At 44.2% G+C, this 20,971-nt stretch overlaps 1 protein-coding gene across 1 annotated transcript in view; it reads right to left on the reverse strand.

Annotated features, from left to right (window-relative positions):
- Nucleotides 1-18,612, reverse strand: part of DENND4A (DENN domain containing 4A) — a 193,521-nt gene extending 174,909 nt beyond the window's left edge. Inside the window, exon 1 of the mRNA XM_073568879.1 lies at nt 18,513-18,612. The gene's annotated coding sequence lies outside the window, so the exon portion shown is untranslated. The remainder of the gene's footprint in view (nt 1-18,512) is intronic.
- Between the last annotated feature and the right edge of the window lie 2,359 nt (nt 18,613-20,971).

The raw sequence follows: 20,971 nt of genomic DNA on the forward strand, positions 1-20,971 counted from the left end.
CCTCAGGTGGTGCAAGAAACCCCTCAGCGGTCATAAGAGGTGTTTTTAGTTCTGTGTTTAGGGACTTTGCTTTTTTAAATCAAATAATTTTTTATTGAAAACTCCAAATACAAATTTTTCATCTTTCAAATAACATAAATTACATAATAATTCCTTAGTATAATACATAAACAAATTAACTCAACTTCAATTCCCTAACCTACCCTAAATCTAAATCCCGACGTTCCAGAGAGGACCATTTTCATTTTCAGAGCAGTTCTAGAATAACAGAGTATAAAATTCGTAGAAGGGGAGAAGAAGGAAAAAAGAGAACTAACAATTAAGGTATAGCTTTGTATTTTATCTCTGATTAGAAGATCTGTGGGCAGCCCTGGAGTATCCAACCAAGAACTCCATATCTTTTCAAATGTGCCACTAGAGTTACGTTTAATGATAGACTCCTCTTTCCAACCAGATTATGATATTTATCTTTCATTGTAGTTCTCCCATAGATGGAGGTTGTGTGTCTCACCAATGAAATGCAAGAAGGTTATGTGCTTGAAATAAGATACAAAAGATACCTATGAATAGGGTCAAGTTGGGATGCACTCCATCTTCAATTAATCCGAATATACATATACGGGGATCTGTTAACAATTTCACTCCATGCACCCTTTGTATCAAGGAGACGACCTCATTCCAAAACGAGTCTGTCTACTTTCCCACATCATATGCATCAAATGTCCCACCTTAATCCCACACAAGACGACTTATGCATCTCCTGAGGAAGAAGTTATGTGAACTTCGAAACGCGTTGAGAGAATAGTGACTAAAATATCATCTATATATCCATATTTTGGGATTGTGATTTCGGAAAACTAGGTGAGTGCAAACTAATAAATCTTTTGGAACTGTCATCTGGTAAGACCTTATTTTGCGCTTTTCTCTCCTAGAGTGTTTCTGTGTTTCCATACTTTATACACTAACATCAATGTGGGAGTAAGAGGATTCCCCTCGGGAGAAATCCCAGACTTCAGATGACACAGAGGTGAGGCCTATTTCATATTCTGTAAAATAAAAGCCCCTAACTTGCCCATGTCATCTCTGCTTCCCCATCCATGTTTAGGGACTTTACTAGTCTGTACAGGAACCAGTAGGGTGCAGGTACGGCATCTTTCTTTGTAAGTCCTTTCCTTCTACCGTTATGCCTGTGAGTGTGTGAACGTGTTCATAACAGCCAGTCTCTTGTCAATGAGTTGACCTTGCTATGCCAATTGCTGTCACTTCGACTCATTGTCTTCGGGTCCCACATCAAGTTTTGTTGTACCAAATGGATCGTTCTGCTGTACCAACACTTTCTGTTTACGGTGTATAAGAATTTTTCTTCCGGACCAAATACTTCTAGGATCCACCTCTCCACGTGAGACATAACAAAACTCTACTTGGCTCCACTGTCGGCACTAAATCAGGTTAGCTCCTCCTGGACCCTTAAATCTCAAAATTATGTCAAAGCCTAGAACCAAGGGAGCATCATACTGACGAGCAATGATCTATGGGCCCAATATACCCGTTCTAAAACCAGTGTGGCAGAATGATTCAAGTGTCACACTGGCAATGTAACAATTACACGCCAGTATACAAGAGCAGAAAGTGGTGGAGCTTTATGATGAGATCTGTTGGGTTGACGCTTCAGACACCACCCGACCCGTACTGTCTAGTTACAGTTATAGTCAGTCTGCATAATATTTTATAATGAGGTAATTGCAGAAAGTAAAGGCAGTATCTAATGCTTCACTGAAGCAAACTGTGTTTTAATGCCGCTTGTTATAAAATCAATGTACTAAAAGTAAAATATTTCAATAAACATGCAGCTTCAATGAACACACTGCAGAAAGAAATTATTTCTCACACACTAAATGATAGAAAGAAATTGGAACCCACTGGGTGGTATTGTTAATATTGATGTTGGCTTTCTATAAGACTAAAGACCGTTGTAGAATTATTGGCCATTAAATTGATTTATTAAGTTAGCGCATTTTGCAATTAATATCACAAGTACACAGTAATACTAGGTATACTTGGCACACCAAAAAATGACGATTAGTTTCAGACATATCTGTTTGACTAAAAAGGAATGAGGCCTGCAAAGAAAGAACACAGTACCTACAGTTAAATGTGGTGGAGGTTCAAAGATTTTTTTTTTCTTGCTGCCTCTGGCACTGAGTGCCTTGACTGTGTGCAAGACATAATTAAATCTGGAGATTACCAAAAGATTTTGGTTGCAATGTAGTGCCCAGTGTCAGAAAGATGGGTTTGCGGTCTAGGTCATGGGTCTTCCCAAAGAACAATGACCCCAAACATACTTCAAGAAGCACCCAGAAATGAATGGAAACAAAGCGCTGGAGAGTTCTAAAGTGGTCAGCAATGAGTACTCATCTAAAGAATCATAGAATCATAGAATTGTAGAGTTGGAAGGTACCTCCAGGGCCATCTGGCCCAACCCCCTGCTCAAAGCAGGATTCGCTAAATCATCCCAGTCAGATGTCTGTCCAGCCTCTGTTTGAAGACTTCCATTGAAGGAGAACTCACCACTTCTCGTGGGAACTTGTTCCACTCATTGATCACTCTAACTGTCAAAAAGTTTTTTCTAATATCTAATCTGTGTCTCCTCCCATTCAGTTTCATCCCATTGCTTCTAGTCTTTCCTTGTGCAAATGAGAATAAAGTTGATCCTTCTACAATGTGACAGCCCTTTAGATATTTGTAGACAGCTATTAAGTCTCCTCTCAGTCTTCTCTTTTGCAAACTAAACAATCCCAAATCCTGCAACCTTTCCTCATAAGACAGGGTTTGCAGACCGGTCACCATTCTCGTTGCTCTTTTCTGAACTTGCTCCAGTTTGTTGATGTCTTTTTTAAAATGTGGTGCCCAAAACTGGACACAATATTCCAGATGAGGTCTGACCAAAGAGGAGTAGAGGGAAATAATGACTTCACGTGATCTAGACTGTATGCTTCTGTTAATACATCCTAGAATTGCATTTGCCTTTTTTGCTGCTGCATCACACTGTTGACTCATATTCAGTCTGTGATCTATTAGTATACCCAAGTCTTTTTCACATGTGCTGTTTCTTAGGCCTATTCCTCCCATTCTGTATATGCTTTTTTGATCGCTGTGTGTGACGGGGATCAGCGACCAGCCCCCCTGCCGGGTATCGCTGATTGTGCTCAATCGGCCTGGGCCATTTTTTGATCGCTGGTCTCCCGCTGGCCAGCATGCATCACTGCGTGTGGCAGTGAGAGACCAGCGATCAGCGACGCTGGACGCTGGTTTCTAATGTAAACATCGGCTATCCAGGAGCCGCGGCTCTTGGATACCCGCTGTTTACCTTGGAAACCGGCGCTGGTTTCCAAGGTAAACAGCAGGTATCCAGGAGCCACGTGGCTCTTAGATACCCGATGTTTACCTTGGAAACCAGCGTGTACGCCGGTTTCCAAGGTAAACATCGGGTATCCAAGAGCCGCGGATCCTGGATACCTGATGTTTACATTAGAAACCAGCTTGCTCGCTGGTCCTGATTGCTGGAGGGGCTGTCTATGTGACAGCTCACCAGCAATCAGCCTAACGATGTCCCAGTGATCCCATCCATGTCGGATCGTTGGTGGGATCGCTGGGACATCGTTATGTGTAACGGGGGCTTAAAGCCCATTGAACACCTGTGGAGAGACCTGGAGCAGTTTGCCACAGAAGAGTGGTCCAAAATTCCAGGTGAGAGGTGTAAGAAGCTTGTTGATGAATATAGGAAGCAACTGATAACAGTTATTTATTCCAATGGGTGTGCAACCAAATATTAAGTTGAGGGTGCCATCAATTTTTTCCAGCCCATTTTTGTTGTTTTATGTGAAATTATGTCCAATTTGCTTTTTTTTTCTTTTTTTAGTGTTTTTGTACTATACACACAAAGGAAACAAATATGTGTATAACAAAACATGTGTAATTGTAATAATTTTCTAGGAGAAACACCTCATTTTCTGTAACGATTTCAAGGGTCAACACTTTCGGCCATGGCTGTAAACTGATACTGGTGGCAGCTATGGTGTTAGCGAGGAGTTCTTGTAAAGCTTGGTGGAGTGGCAGCTATGGTGTCAGAAAAGAGTTCTTGCAAAGCTTGGTGGAGTGGCAGCCATGGTGAAAGCTGCACTCAGATGCTGGACTCTGTTGCTGGAAGAGAGCTGCACTCAGATGCTGGACTCTGTTGCTGGAAAGCTGCACTCGGATACCGGACTCTGTTGCTGGAAAGCTGCACTCAGGTGTTGGATCCAGTTGGAGGAAAAGATGCACTCAGGTGTCGGACTCTGTTGCTTGGAGCATTAGCAACAGAGCAAAGCTAAGTGGTGTTTCCCTGTTTGTCACTTTCCTCAATGTGTATTTTAGTGCAGTGGTGGGATTAGTTTCTGCACCGTCCACTTCACTAGTAAGGGATTGATTCAGGGTGAGCTAGGGATTTCAGGTATCCTGATCGGCGCCCGGTGCGGAATCGGCCTAGGCATCATTAGGAGTGTAGAGACACTGACTCAGGGGAGTGCAGGAGGTCTCCACGTCCCCGTTCCCTATCGCAGGGCCGCCATTGTAATTGTTTTCCTGGTTTTCCCCTTTATTCTGAAATTCGCCCTGCTGGAGGCGGTGTATCCAGACATACAGTTGTGGCCAAAAGTATTGACACCCCTGCAATTCTGTCAAATAATACTCAGTTTGTTCCTGAAAATGATTGCAAACACAAATTCTTTGGTATTATTATCTTCATTTAATTTGTCTTAAATGAAAAAACACAAAAGAGAATGAAGCAAAAAGCAAAACATTGATCATTTCACACATAACTCCAAAAATGGGCCAGACAAAAGTATTGGCACCCTCAACCTAATACTTGGTTGCACAACCTTTAGCCAAAATAACTGCGACTAGCCGCTTCCGGTAACCAAACCATCAATGAGTTTCTTACAATGCTCTGCTGGAATTTTAGACCATTCTTCTTTGGCAAACTGCTCCAGGTTCCTGATATTTGAAGGGTGCCTTCTCCAAACTGCCATTTTTAGATCTCTCCACAGGTGTTCTATGGGATTCAGGTCTGGACTCATTGCTGGCCACCTTAGAAGTCTCCAGTGCTTTCTCTCAAACCATTTTCTAGTGCTTTTTGAAGTGTGTTTTGGGTCATTGTCCTGCTGGAAGACCCATGACCTCTGAGGGAGACCCAGCTTTCTCACACTGGGCCCTACATTATGCTGCAAAATTTGTTGGTAGTCTTCAGACTTCATAATGCCATGCACACGGTCAAGCAGTCCAGTGCCAGAGGCAGTACAGCAACCCCAAAACATCAGGGAACCTCCGCCATGTTTGACTGTAGAGACCGTGTTCTTTTCTTTGAATGCCTCTTTTTTTCTCCTGTAAACTCTATGTTGATGCCTTTGCCCAAAAAGCTCTACTTTTGTCTCATCTGACCAGAGAACATTCTTCCAAAACGTTTTAGGCTTTTTCAGGTAAGTTTTGGCAAACTCCAGCCTGGCTTTTTTATGTCTCGGGGTAAGAAGTGGGGTCTTCCTGGGTCTCCTACCATACAGTCCCTTTTCATTCAGATGCCGACGGATAGGACGGGTTGACACTGTTGTACCCTCGGACTGCAGGGCAGCTTGAACTTGTTTGGATGTTAGTCGAGGTTCTTTATCCAACATCCGCACAATCTTGCGTTGAAATCTCTTGTCAATTTTTCTTTTCCGTCCACATCTAGGGGAGGTTAGCCACAGTGCCATGGGCTTTAAACTTCTTGATGACACTGCGCACGGTAGACACAGGAACATTCAGGTCTTTGGAGATGGACTTGTAGCCTTGAGATTGCTCATGCTTCCTCACAATTTGGTTTCTCAAGTCCTCAGACAGTTCTTTGGTCTTCTTTCTTTTCTCCATGCTCAATGTGGTACACACAAGGACACAGGACAGAGGTTGAGTCAACTTTAATCCATGTCAACTGGCTGCAAGTGTGATTTAGTTATTGCCAACACCTGTTAGGTGCCACAGGTAAGTTATAGGTGCTGTTAATTACACAAATTAGAGAAGCATCACATGATTTTTCGAACAGTGCCAATACTTTTGTCCACCCTCTTTTTTATGTTTGGTGTGGAATTATATCCAATTTGGCTTTAGGACAATTCTTTTTGTGTTTTTTCATTTAAGACAAATTAAATGAAGATAATAATACCAAAGAATTTGTGTTTGCAATCATTTTCAGGAAGAAACTGAGTATTATCTGGCAGAATTGCAGGGGTGTCAATACTTTTGGCCACAACTGTACATGTACTACTAAAATTCGCCTGCTGGAGGCGGTGTATCCGGCTGCACGTTCTATTATTTAAATTCGCCCTGCTGGAGGCGGTGTATCCAGGGTCACGCGTGTCATATAAATTCGCCCTGCTGGAGGCGGTGTGTCCAGTCACACGTGACCATGACAAAAGGGTTTTCCACTTTCCAAAAAGTGGTACATAACTGTTGCATACTTGTAACACAACAAACACGGACAATACTTGCCCTTCCCAGGACCAGCGCTGGCTCTCCGGCACTGCTTCGGTCTGTGAACGTTGACTGCAGCCGAGACATCACGAATACAGTGCACATCACAGCAGCCAATCATTAAGCTCAGAGGCTAGTGTTATCTACATCGGAAAAACTTAATGATTGTTTGCAGTGGTGATGTGTGCTGTAGTTGTGATGATGGCATTGCTGCAGCCAATGCACAGAGACTGCAGGAGCAGTGGAAAGACGGCTCTGTACTTGGGAGGGTGAGTATTTTCTGTGTTTGTCGTTTTACAAGCTGAAGATCCATCATTTGGTATCAATAACAGCATCTAACAACAACCCAAGATGGCAGTTCAGTAGTTCTACAGATGCCTGCCTTTGGTCAGTCTCTGTCATGCTCGTCACGGCAAGCATCACAAAAATGCAACAGTGCTAATCAAAAATGGTCCTAATTGTTCTTTTCAGTCAAAATCTGTAGTGTATAGCCAGCCTTATAGACGACTTCTTGGCCAACATGAATAGACTGAGCCAGTATATGTCCATATCGCTAATGTCTCATGTAGCCATTGGTTCTTGCAGCAAACACAGGGTAATATATAATTTTAGCTAAGGTCTCATTTCTCTATATCTTTGTTCGCAATTTAGTCTCAAAACCCTCCAGACTTTTGACAGTTTTTTTATTTTGCTCCTGCGTTCTCTGTATCCAAAGTCAACGTAGATATGTCCACAGTCAAAATAGCAGTAAACTCACAAAGCTACATAGGACTAATGGAAATAGATATGTTTGTCCGTAGTACAGTGTGTTCAGTATTTTGGGTGCAGTTATAGTCCGGGGTGACCCGTCCATGAGGGAAAGGGAGAACTGTGCCTTAAGTAGCACCTCTCCCTGACCATGAAGTTGACCGTACAGTGGCACGTAAAATACATATTTGCTCTATTTTATTTCTTGCATATGGAAACTCTTTATTGGCTCATATTCATCTGTGCAACAACAAATAATTGTGAGCACAACTACTACACAATGCACTGATAACCAAAATCTACTAATAGATTAACTGCCCATATCTTATCTCATCTCGCATTCTGACACTCAGATCCTACAAAGTAATGATGGTAAATGTGTTTCCCACAGGTTCAATCTCTCACAGTCTTATTAGTCTTGGTTTTTCCTAACTCTAAAGCTGGCCATACACATGAAATTTCTATTGGATGAGGACGAGAAAGTAACTGTCAGTCACTATAGCTTACCTCTCCTAACGATGATAGTGAACAAGCCATAACCTTAACAGGCTAATTAAAGAACTTGTCCACTATTTGGACAACTTGTCATACCCCATGCTGATGATCGTGAGCAAACCATACTTGGACCACTTCTTGTCGTACCCCTCACTTGGCCCAGATAAAATAATAAATCCTATACTCACCTCCTGTGCTGGCGCCGTTCCCGCAATGTTGCACTCACTCTCCCCGGGGCTCTAGTGCAGTGTTGTGACACGTGACGCCGGCGCCACTGTCCCCGCCTTCAGACAAATCGAATATACAGAGGAAGTCCGGGATCAGCTGATCCCGGATTTCCTTTTCATGATTGATTTGTCCAAAGGCGGGGACAGTGATGCCAGTGCTGATTGGGCGCAGGCGTCATGCACGAGAGCCAAGGGGAGAGTGAGTGCAACATTGCGGGAACGGCGCCAGCACAGGAGGTGAGTATAGGCTTTAATGAGGCCAAGCAAGGGGTATGACAAGAAGTTATCCAAGTAGTCGACAGCTTCTTTAATTACCCTGTTAGGGTTATGGCTTGTACGCGATCATCGTTACGGGAGGTAAGCCATAGTGAAGACAATTACTTTCTAATCTGTTCTTAATGAAAACACATGAATGCTCATCCAATTGAAATTTCTTGTGTATGGCCAGCTTTAGATTTAGGAAAAAGCACGAATAATAAGACTGTGAGAGCTGGAGCTGTGGGAAAACCAGTTACCATCATAACTTTGTAGGACATAATGCAAGGTGAGATGAGATATGGACAGTTAATCTTTTAGTAGATTTTGGCTAGCAATGCTTTGTGTCGTAGTCGTGCACACAATTAGTTATGGTTGCAGGGATGCATTTGAGCCAATAAAGAGTTAACATATGCAAGAAATAGAGTAGGGCAACTGTGTGTTGTAAATGTATTGTATTATAAAAATACATTTATGGGGCGTGGCATGGCGAGCGAGGAGTGAGGACGCATGTAAGAGAGCTCCCGCTCCAGCACCGGTGACCGACCCGAACAGAGCCCAGCATTCTCACCCCACCTTCCGATGTCGGCTAGGAGGACCAGGGGGAATACGTCCGCGGGCCCCTCAGCACCCGACAGCACTCCCAGAGGCATCTCCCGCTACCTTATAGGAGCGGGAAGAAGGAAGGCCGCGGGCGCCATGACAGGTGTGGAGACCGGAGCGCAGCAGGCCCCGCCGCCACCAGGAAGTAAGGTGCAGGCGGGAGGAGAGAGAACCGGTGAGACGGCAGACGGAAGGGGACCCCCTGGGAGGAACGGGGGCACATCCACGGGGGCCCAGCAGGCAGCGAGGCTCTCTCCTCCAAATAAATCCTCTGGGGCCCAGGAGACCCGTCAATCACAGGGGCACCACGCGGATGGTCCCGCGCAGACACAGGTCGGCGGATCAGATAAGAACCCCGGGGGGACGAATGCAGAACCCCCCGTGTCGCAGAGAGGCGGCAGTCTCCCCCCAGACGTCGACATGGCCGCGGCGGCTGTCCCTGCGGCACTGGGAGCAGCAGACCCCATGATGATGGACACTGCAGCATCAGATATACAAAATAATGCAACTCGCCGACCAGACGCACTCCTGACACCGCCACACGGGAGATCATCCTCTTCCACGACAGGGTGCTCCGTGACACCCATGGGAGCTGATTTCAGTCTATTATACAATAAGATAAAAGATATCCCGACGAAGCAGGATATGGAGCAGTACATTGCTCGTTTGGAATGCTCCTATAAGGCTGAACTTTCCGTACTAAGAGATGATATTCAACAATGTGGTGAGAAAGTGGAATCTCATGACCAGCTTATAGCCTCCCTAACCGAAAGAATGGAGGCTCAGGAAGCCGCCACAGCCGCACAAGCAAGACAGTTGCAAACTCTAGCAGAAATGCTGGATGATTCTGAGAATAGGGGACGCAGAAATAATATAAGAGTAAGGGGATTGCCTGAATCTATACCCCCCCAAGAGTTGAACACCACTTTGAGAGATATTTTTAACTCAGTACTAGATAGGCCTCAGGATGCCCCACTGGAACTGGATCGTGCCCACAGGTCCCTGGGCCCGCGTCCCGGCGAGCAAGATCCACCGAGAGATGTGATATGCCGGGTTCACAAGTACCAACTTAAAGATGCGGTCATGGGAGCAGCCAGGAAAGCAAAATCCATAAATCACTTGGGATCTCGTATACAGCTCTTCGCAGACTTGTCCAGATGGACACTACAGAGACGCAGAGCTCTCCGCCCCCTCTTAGGCGAACGACAACGACGTGGCCTTCTCTATACTTGGGAATTTCCATTCTGTCTTCGGGTTCGGAAGGGAGGCAGAGTGCATTGTCTGAGCCATCCTGGCGGAGTTCCGGCGTTCTCAGCTGCCTTGGATCTAACAGAGGTGGATATACCTGACTGGCCACCCCTGCCTTCATACTATAGACTTGAAGGTCTCCAAAGAGGCCAGAACCCTCAGCAGCAACGTCGTCGCAGGGGACGGCCCAATGGTCCAGGGCACATGCATCCGGTAGACGACGAGGCTGGATAGTATGCCTTGTCCTAAATTGCAGGTGGCCCTGCGGTGTTATGTTTTGAGTGATAACTTACAGTCTAGAAGGTTATATTGGTTCTGAGTTTAAAAGCGAAGTATTCATAATACTATCAGTGTTGTAGATATCGAAAACAGTTAAGAATTGGGGTATGCTTCACTAGCCTATAATTAGATATTGTACGTATATTCTTTATCTGTTCAGTCCCCGTTATAAAGGGAATACTAGGTTAAATCATTACGGGGTCGGGAACCAGGGGAGTAGGCGTCTCCAACTCCTCTTTTTGCTATACACATAACCCCCGGAGGCGCTGTTGCCATCGAGGCACGCAGCTGTTATATTTTACCTCCAACAGGTTTTCCTGGAGTGTGCTTACTTACACTCGTATAGTTAAAAATCCTATTTCTTTGTCTTCTTTCTCTTTTCCCTTTTTCTAACTTCTTGTCTACTTTCTTTGTTAATACCCGCTCCCTTCACTAGCTCTCCCTCCCTCATCAACAACGGGCGTAGGACTCCGAAGCCGATCCATCTTGTTAGCCGTAGCCTGCATCCTTGACCTCACGCTGCAGATACAATGTCGGGTAAGACCACTGTACAAAAGATAACATTGGGCTCTTTGAATACTAGAGGCTTTAATACTCCGCAGAAGCGGTCACATATTTTACATGGTATGCATAAGAAAAGAGTAAATATAGTAATCCTGCAAGAGACACATTTTAAAGTCGGACACATCCCTAATATTTACGACAGACACTACACGACCTGGTTTCATAGTGCTAACCCGGATTCACGCTCCCGCGGGGTATCTATAGCGCTCCATAAATCTCTCCAGCATAACATATTGGACACCTTGGTTGATACGGAGGGCAGATACGTACTTTTGAAAATTCAAATTTTTTCAACCACATATACAGTGGGGCAAAAAAGTATTTAGTCAGTCAGCAATAGTGCAAGTTCCACCACTTAAAAAGATGAGAGGCGTCTGTAATTTACATCATAGGTAGACCTCAACTATGGGAGACAAACTGAGAAAAAAAAATCCAGAAAATCACATTGTCTGTTTTTTTTTTCATTTTATTTGCATATTATGGTGGAAAATAAGTATTTGGTCAGAAACAAGCAATCAAGATTTCTGGCTCTCACAGACCTGTAACTTCTTCTTTAAGAGTCTCCTCTTTCCTCCACTCATTACCTGTAGTAATGGCACCTGTTTAAACTTGTTATCAGTATAAAAAGACACCTGTGCACACCCTCAAACAGTCTGACTCCAAACTCCACTATGGTGAAGACCAAAGAGCTGTCAAAGGACACCAGAAACAAAATTGTAGCCCTGCACCAGGCTGGGAAGACTGAATCTGCAATAGCCAACCAGCTTGGAGTGAAGAAATCCAGTGTGGGAGCAATAATTAGAAAATGGAAGACATACAAGACCACTGATAATCTCCCTCGATCTGGTGCTCCACGCAAAATCCCACCCCGTGGGGTCAGAATGATCACAAGAACGGTGAGCAAAAATCCCAGAACCACGCGGGGGGACCTAGTGAATGAATTGCAGAGAGCTGGGACCAATGTAACAAGGCCTACCATAAGTAACACACTACGCCACCATGGACTCAGATCCTGCAGTGCCAGACGTGTCCCACTGCTTAAGCCTGTACATGTCCGGGCCCGTCTGAAGTTTGCTAGAGAGCATTTGGATGATCCAGAGGAGTTTTGGGAGAATGTCCTATGGTCTGATGAAACCAAACTGGAACTGTTTGGTAGAAACACAACTTGTCGTGTTTGGAGGAAAAAGAATACTGAGTTGCATTCATCAAACACCATACCTACTGTAAAGCATGGTGATGGAAACATCATGCTTTGGGGCTGTTTCTCTGCAAAGGGGCCAGGACGACTGATCCGGGTACATGAAAGAATGAATGGGGCCATGTATCGTGAGATTTTGAGTGCAAACCTCCTTCCATCAGCAAGGGCATTGATGATGAAATGTGGCTGGGTCTTTCAACATGACAATGATCCAAAGCACACCGCCAGGGCAACGAAGGAGTGGCTTCGTAAGAAGCATTTCAAGGTCCTGGAGTGGCCTAGCCAGTCTCCAGATCTCAACCCTATAGAAAACCTTTGGAGGGAGTTGAAAGTCCGTGTTGCCAAGCGAAAAGCCAAAAACATCACTGCTCTAGAGGAGATCTGCATGGAGGAATGGGCCAACATACCAACAACAGTGTGTGGCAACCTTGTGAAGACTTACAGAAAACGTTTGACCGCTGTCATTGCCAACAAAGGATATATCACAAAGTATTGAGATGAAATTTTGTTTCTGACCAAATACTTATTTTCCACCATAATATGCAAATAAAATGAAAAAAAAAACAGACAATGTGATTTTCTGGATTTTTTTTTCTCAGTTTGTCTCCCATAGTTGAGGTCTACCTATGATGTAAATTACAGACGCCTCTCATCTTTTTAAGTGGTGGAACTTGCACTATTGCTGACTGACTAAATACTTTTTTGCCCCACTGTACTATAGCGGGTTGGTACGCTCCCGGCCGGGACCAAATACGTACTGCTAGATCTTTCTTGAAGATCGTGGCTGAGTTTGCTGAGGGGGTGGTCATACTGGGAGGTGACTTTAACATGACTCTTAACCCGACTCTAGACTCCATGGCAGCGAAGTCATATCTTTCATATCGTCAGCTATCCTCACTGAAAAGGGATCTCCAGGATATGCGACTCACTGACGTCTGGAGACTTTGTAATCCCAATGAAAGAGACTATACGTTCTTTTCCACACCGCACAACTCTTATGGGAGGATTGATTTCTTTCGCCTTAGCCACTGTGCATTGGCCTGGAACCCGAGACCTTCTATCGGGAGTTTTCTATGGTCGGATCATGCTCCAGTATTTCTGGACATTAGTCCTCCTGACTCAGGGCTGCGGCAGTGGACGTGGAGATTGAACGATAATCTTTTAAAAGATAATACTTGCGTGGCCGACATCAAGTCTACCATAGCGGACTTTTTACAAGACCATGCACATGACACCACTGCCATCCCTGTTAGATGGGAGGCCCTTAAATGTGTTCTTAGAGGGGTTCTCATTAAGCATGGATCTCGCTTGAAACGAATAAAAAGTAAAGAGATTACAGACTTGACAGAAAAGATATTGACGTTAGAGACGAAACATAAAACGGACAAGGACACGGAAACGCTGATTGACTTGATCAAATACAGAGACGATCTGAAGTCCCTACTAAGTGAAAAATACCGACACCACAGAAATCGCTTTAAAAGTATATTATACGGTCAAGCTAACAAATGTGGACGTCTACTGGCCAGGTTCTTGCATCCGTGTAACCAGACTACATACATCTCTTCTCTCCAGCAAAAAGGGGGTCGAGCGACGTCAAACCCGACAGAAATTTTGGACATCATGAGGCGTTACTATCATACATTATATAATATCGGTGGAGATTGTCCCCCTCAGTCACCTTTGGATCCTCAACCATGCATAGAATCTTATATTCATGACACAGCCCTTCCCACACTGGCCACGGATTTAACTATCCCGTTGGATTCGGACTTTACGACAGAGGAGATTGTTGAAGTCATCCAAAACACTCCGGCTGGTAAAAGCCCGGGACCGGATGGGTTTTCCCCTCATTTCTATAAGATGTTTCAGGAACAACTTAGCCCTATTATGACGGGGGTATTTAACTCCATCACAGCTGAGTCCCCGTTCGCCCCACAGTCTTTAGAGGCTTTTATTACGGTGTTGCCGAAGCCGGGCAGGGACCCTAAATTAGTAACAAATTACCGCCCAATATCTCTCATCAATGTTGATGTAAAATTATACGCCAAAATACTGGCAAATCGTCTGGCTCCTCTCTTGCCCTCAGTAATACATTCAGATCAGGTGGGGTTTGTGCGAGGAAGGGAGGCGAGGGACGGCATAAGTAAGACCCTCAACTTGACTGCCTATGCTAAATCGAAATGTAAACCGTTGGTTGTACTGTCGATGGATGCGGAGAAGGCCTTCGACCGTGTGCACTGGGGCTTCATGTTTTCGGCCCTACGACAGCTGGGCCTGGGAAATCGTTTCCTGCATCGGGTCGCAGCCCTATACTCTGGCCCGTCGGCCAGGGTCAAGGTAAATGGAGCAATGTCGGGCTCTATGACCATTGGGAACGTGACCAGGCAGGGGTGCCCTTTGTCGCCTCTTCTATACGCGATAGTTATGGAGCACTTGGCAGTGGCGATCAGGAAGAACCCTAGTGTACACGGTCTATGGATGGACGATATTCATTATAAAGTCTCTCTTTATGCGGATGACCTCTTAGTGTACATATCCCAGCCACACATAACCCTCCCATCATTGATGGAAGAGTTCCAAAAATACGGAGAGGTCAGTAATTTCAAGATTAACTTTCAGAAAACTGAAGCCCTAAATATATCCCTAGGACAGACTGAACTTACAAGACTTATGGGAAATTTCCCCTTTCAATGGAAGACTGGGGCCATTCAATATTTGGGCATTCAAATCCCTACTGACACGACCGACTTATATAAATTAAATTATGTGCCTCTGTTGGAGTCGACTCTGAAACGGTTGAGGGAATACGGACGGAAGAACATCTCATGGTTTGGCAGGATGAATTCATTTAAAATGGACATTCTTCCTAGGTTTTTATATCTATTCCAGGCGGTCCCGATAGTGCCGCCGAAGACATTCTTCCAGACCATTAGATCTGCCTTAATCCGCTTTACCTGGCAGACATCTAAACCTCGTCTTAAATATTCTATTCTAACCGCCCCGAAACCCAGAGGTGGAGCGGGCCTCCCTGACCTGGAACTCTATCACAGAGCTTCCCTACTTGCACGTCTGTTTGACTGGCAGTTCGGTCATCATTATAAACAATGGGTTCAATTGGAACAGGCATCTTTCGGCGTCCCATTGCGTCATCTCCCGTGGATCAGCCGTACTGAACAGGTTGCAAATGACTATAAGGGACCAACAGGTTTCTTGACTCGAGAAGTTCTACAGGTCTGGAATCGTGTTAAACATAAACAGAAATTGATCAGTAATTTGAACCCACTGTCACCGATATTTGGTAATCCGGACTTTCCCCCAGGGTGTCACAGAGACCAATTTTTAGGTTGGCATAGGAGTTCTGACTTACGATTGGGACAGATACTAGTAGACGGGAATTTTCCGACATGGGATGCCTTACGGGAAAAGTTCCCTAGTAGGTCACTCTCCTGGTTGGAATATAACCAGTTGAAATCGTTTATACGGGGACGTTTGGCCGACCGTGCTTCTCGCCCTCCCATGAAGAGGTTGGAAGCTCTCTTACAAATGCAAGACCCTCCCTCACATTTGATTTCCTTTTTATATAAGGAACTTCATTCAGGGGAATTGGAAGGGGTTCCAAGTTACATCCGCGCATGGGAGGAGGAGATGGGTTGCAAGTTCTCGAAGGAGGACCTTGATAAAGCTTTTCTTTATACACATAAAATGTCTCCGGCCGGGGGCGCTCAAGAGAAAAATTATAAGATACTGACTAGGTGGTATCTGTCCCCCGTTAGATTGAAGTCCATCTTCCCGACATTGGATGATACATGCTGGCGTTGTGCAATGGAGAGAGGCACGCTGTACCACATATGGTGGCAATGCCCTGCTATTCGACCCTTCTGGGAAGGGGTGTTTCGGGCCTACCAGGAGATCTCTGGGAAATGTGTCCTTCCTTCCCCACAAATTGCCATTTTATCAATTCTCCCGGGTTCCATATCCACACAAAAGAAGAGACTTCTCCGGTTTTGTATTACTGCAGCAAGGATGGTGATCCCACGCTACTGGCGTACAACGACAAAGCCAACTATAGCAGAGTGGTTATCAGAGTTTATAGACATTTTTCGTATGGAGGAGTTGATGGCTGAATTGGAGGGAGATAATTCCCGTTTGATTCGAACATGGCAGCCCTGGATCGTGTTCAGGGAGACGCCTGGAATACTTCGATTGACCGAAAATGTTTCTTAGAGGCCGGCTCGGAGGTCTGAAACCCATCCCTCTGTCCCCCCCCCCCCCGTGTGTTATCCTTTTCTTTCTGATTCCTCTCTCTCTTTGATATTCGTAATACACCCTCACAGGTTATGGGCAAAATGTTGGCGAATCCGATATGGCTTGGTGTATAACCGTGTATAATACTGTATCTTGTACCTTATGTCTTGTATGTTATATGTTAAAATCTTTTCAACTCCTTTCAATAAAATAGATTCAACATAAAAATACATTTATTGTTTTCTGATATGAAATAGGACACAAATGCATTTGATGAACCAAGACCAAAAAAAAATAATCGTAAAACACTCAGTACCTTTCTGCAGCTGCCATAAGATCTATAGCGAGAATGAACCCAATCTGTCATTTGTGCTTTTGAATATTAATGTACCACATAATCACAAGATGTGAATATACAGAGCCTGCATCATCAGTCACTTGGATGATAAAATCCAGTGCTCCTAGTAAATGGAAATATCCCGCAAAGTACCAGAAAGGTCCGATCAATTCTCCTTTGAAACGTGGCAAGCTGATAGCAGAGTGATTGTAGTGGAAGAAGACGGAAGCAGCAGCATGGATTCATTAGCCCACCCTTCAGGGTGAATTAGCTAAGGATAGGAATGGCTACATGATAGAATTAGACTTTTTTTTTTTTCAATAAGTTTTTCGGTACTTTGATGAAAGTGAACCAATGTTCTGATGCTGCAACATATTTATAGGCTATGAACAAACGAGCAACCATTTTTTTCCCAATGTAGCCGAAATAAAATAATTTGCAGATGGATGTAACATTTCCTATCAATCTGCGCTTACAGGTTTAATGCAAATCAATGTGTCTCCATGGTAACAGACTACAAATCAGGGAATAATCAAGTTTCCATATACACATAATATGGCATGATAATCTGCTTTCTACCTGAGGGATGTTTCATATATAACAATAGATTAAAAGGAGAATTACAGGATAGGTAATGACGGTGAGATCGCTGAGGGTATCACCATTTTGAGCCCCACCATTTACCAGATCGGTGATTGGGTCCCCGAACTGTCATGTCTACAAGATCACAGAATGGTCATGCACGCGCCCTTCCCCTCCATTAAAGTCTGTGACACTAAAGATGTCTGAAAATAGTGGAGCACTGTGCTATGCAATTTTCGTCCAGTGGAGAAGATAACCTATTAACAGTGTCAGTGAAACATTCCTTTAAGTCAGGGTTCCCCAACTCCAGTCCTCAAGTCCCACCAACAGGTCATGTTTTCAGGATTTCCTTAGTATTGCCCTGGTGATAATTGCATCACCTGTACAATACAAGGGAAATCCTGAAAACATGACCTGTTGGTGGACCTTGAGGACTGGAGTTGGGGAACCCTGCTTTAAATTATCCATACAATATGTGACGCAGTTACTGGGGGAGGCTCACTGACATTGATCCATTCAGGGCCAACTGTGACCCTCCACTATCCAAAACATGTCCCCATAAAGTCACATTTCCCACTACGTTGTGTAGACAAGACATAAACCAATAGACATGTACAAGTTAGGATAGTTGAAATATTTCAAGTAAAAAAAATGACAACAATTGTTAATAAATCTGCGCATAACCCATATTGTAAAATTGTATTAACAATTACAAGAATGTTTCTAAATTTTAACACAAAATATGCAGATGGGTAAAAAAAAAAGGCAAAAGTCTGTAAGAATCAGGACAAAAAGTTTGATCCTTAATTTTGGCTCATATTATTTATTTTACTCACATATATAGCGCCAGTAATTCCATAGCACTTTACAGATATTATCGGCACTGTCTTCATTGGGGCTCACAATCTAAATTCCCTATCAGTAGGTCTTAGAAGTGTGGGAGGAAACCGGAGAACCCAGAGGAAACCCACACAAACAGGGGGAGAACATACAAAATCTTGCAGCTGATGTCCTTGGTGGGATTTGAACCTAGGACCCCAGAGCTACAAAGCCCCCATGCTGTCCTTGATTTTGGCTTGTAAGAAATTAATATTTACAAGTAATAAAAAGTGTTAAAGAATCAAGTTCTAAAGACATATATACGGTATTTGTAAAAGTTTACATTCAGGTAGGAACAATAGCGTTGCTTTACCTTCTCAATGGAATAATTGTCCCTGAAGGGTCCTCTGTGAACTCAGAGATCAGCCTAACTTCCTTGGAGACAGCTCTGAATGCAATGTGTGTCACTGTTCTCTGACAGCCCAGCTCTGTGATGGGGAAACCCTGTGGTTTGCTGTACAGGCACCAGGTCTTTGTAACATGCTGAGATTACAGTTGGGAGGTGGAGGAAGTCTTTGAGTGCACACAGACATGTCACTTTCTGCTCATGTTCTTGGCAAGTTGTCCAGGTCCATGCTGGGCTGGTTCCTGTTCAGGTCTCAGGAATGTTCTTCTTGGTCTTGGAAAACAAAAGGGAACAGCTGCTAAAACTCTTAGCTGGGTGCTGGGAGGAAAGAGGCAGAGGTTCAAACAGCTGAAGAATTTCACAATGATGGATCATTATTACCACAGAGAAGGGACATGGCTAAGATGTCAAGTAGATCTGTTTGCAGAGCCAACTACAAGTTCTGTCCAGAGTTTGGTAGAAGGAACAAAATTAAGATAACATTGCTACTAGTAATGCAACATCTTATGCCCCCTGTTTCAAAATTCCTGCATTTCCCTTAGAAGATGTTGGTTGAAAACATATTCGTTCTTAGTTCATTGGGTAGAAGTGGTGAAATCACCTTTCACCTCCCCTTGAACTACAGGATGACCATTTCATTATATGTTCAAAGCTCTAATGACCAAGTTCCATTTAGGTCAATCTTTATTTGCTATTTGTAATGTATCCACTGGATACCTGAGGCTTTGTTCACATGACAGATGTTAGATAGGATCGATCTGTCTTGATCTAGTTGAGAGATCTGTCGTGACTCGTGATCTATTATTCATTGAGATGGCCAAACACTTTAGGCCCGGTTCAACACATCTGTGCTACATGGACCACGCTTGGATCTCAAAACCGGACTTGTCCGCCGGGTCTCCAGACCTGAGCTAACTACTGCCTCGTAGATCAAATATATTAAGCAAGTTGTTCAAGTCAGGAGACCTGACAGTAAGGCCAAGTTTCCAATCCGAGCGCAGTCCATGTTTCTTGCAGATGTGAAAACAGCCATAGATGACTGTCATCTGAAGAACAGCTCCCAACTCCCTCATATACATGATTGGTCAAACATGTATGTCTTTAGTAGGGAGAGTGAAGTAAACTGCTGATGCCCCCACCTTGACAGTGACTTATCTCAATCACATGGATTGTAAAAGAATAGGGAAGTTGAAATCCAACTTTTGGATTTTGATGATGTCGGGATAGAGTAAGGAGCTCCTGCTATATTCTGCCAAATTCATTGAGGTCAAGTGACTTATATCGAATATGTATTGGGGCTGTGGTGTAGTGACCACTGTGTCCACTAGGGGGCGCTGTGTGGGTGTCCCGGGACAGGCGTATAAGCATTTCCAGTGTCCTGATAGGTATAGGATGCTGAATGATCGTAATGTATCTCAAGGTGGGTGGCCTTGAGATGAAGACTTGTGTATGTGTTGATCACCAGTGATGCTTCTGAGGTTTCGTGCCAATGGGTTAGGGAGCGCTACCTACAAATCCACCCAGGAGTGTGTCTAGAATGCCATACTAAAGAATGTATGAATGCTTGTAGGACATGTGATGAGGTCATAGCCATGTGACCCGGTAGGCGTGGCTGCGGACCATATAAGGTGGCCAGGGTAGGTCACAGTGAATGCTGGGACCTGGTTGGTCCGTTGTGGAAGGTCCCGTCTGAGAGAGATGGGGCTGTCTTCCTGACAGCAAGTGAACGCTGTGTTAATGGCTGCATGTGCCTGATAGTTCCCTGGAGGGAATGAATGGTGAAGCGGCCATGAGGTAAACCCGGAGAGGGGATATAACTATGAGGCTAAGAGAGCCTGCGTATGGCATTACCTGTATGACCACAGGGATAACAGAGGGAAGCTCTGTCATGGACGCTATGCTGTTAATATGAACTTTATGTTGCTGGTCATAGTTTATGATACCTAAATAAACCACATGGACTGTGATTGTTTTATGGAAAACCTGTCCCGGATGTGATTTATTGGCTGCCAAGCGAGTATCCTCTACCCGAATGACAGCGCTACCTTACAGGGCCTTTTGGATCAGTTGATTTTATTAGCTCCCATTGACTTATCATAGATTTGTCAGGTTTCTGGTTATTTGTGGACAGAATAGCTCAGCATGCTGTCAAAAAGCGACAGAAGCAAGATGGTAAAATAATTAATACCAATGTGCACAAAACCTATTCATCTGCACTTATTAGTGTCACACTAATGAAATGATGTGAATGAATAACGTGGGAATGCCATGCAGCTAAACTACGTGGAAGAGTAGGGAGCAGAAACGCTGCTGTCATTACAATGTTTGGAGGAAAGATGGGTAGCTTTTATCATGGTGATGTTGGATGGCAATAAATGAGCTTTCCAGATGACAAGTGCTGTCTATTAGGAATTTTAAAAATGCTT

This window comes from Dendrobates tinctorius, unplaced genomic scaffold, assembly GCF_039654945.1.
Source record: "Dendrobates tinctorius isolate UK_male_01 unplaced genomic scaffold, ASM3965494v1 ptg000022l, whole genome shotgun sequence".
NCBI classification, from domain to species: Eukaryota; Metazoa; Chordata; class Amphibia; order Anura; family Dendrobatidae; genus Dendrobates; species Dendrobates tinctorius.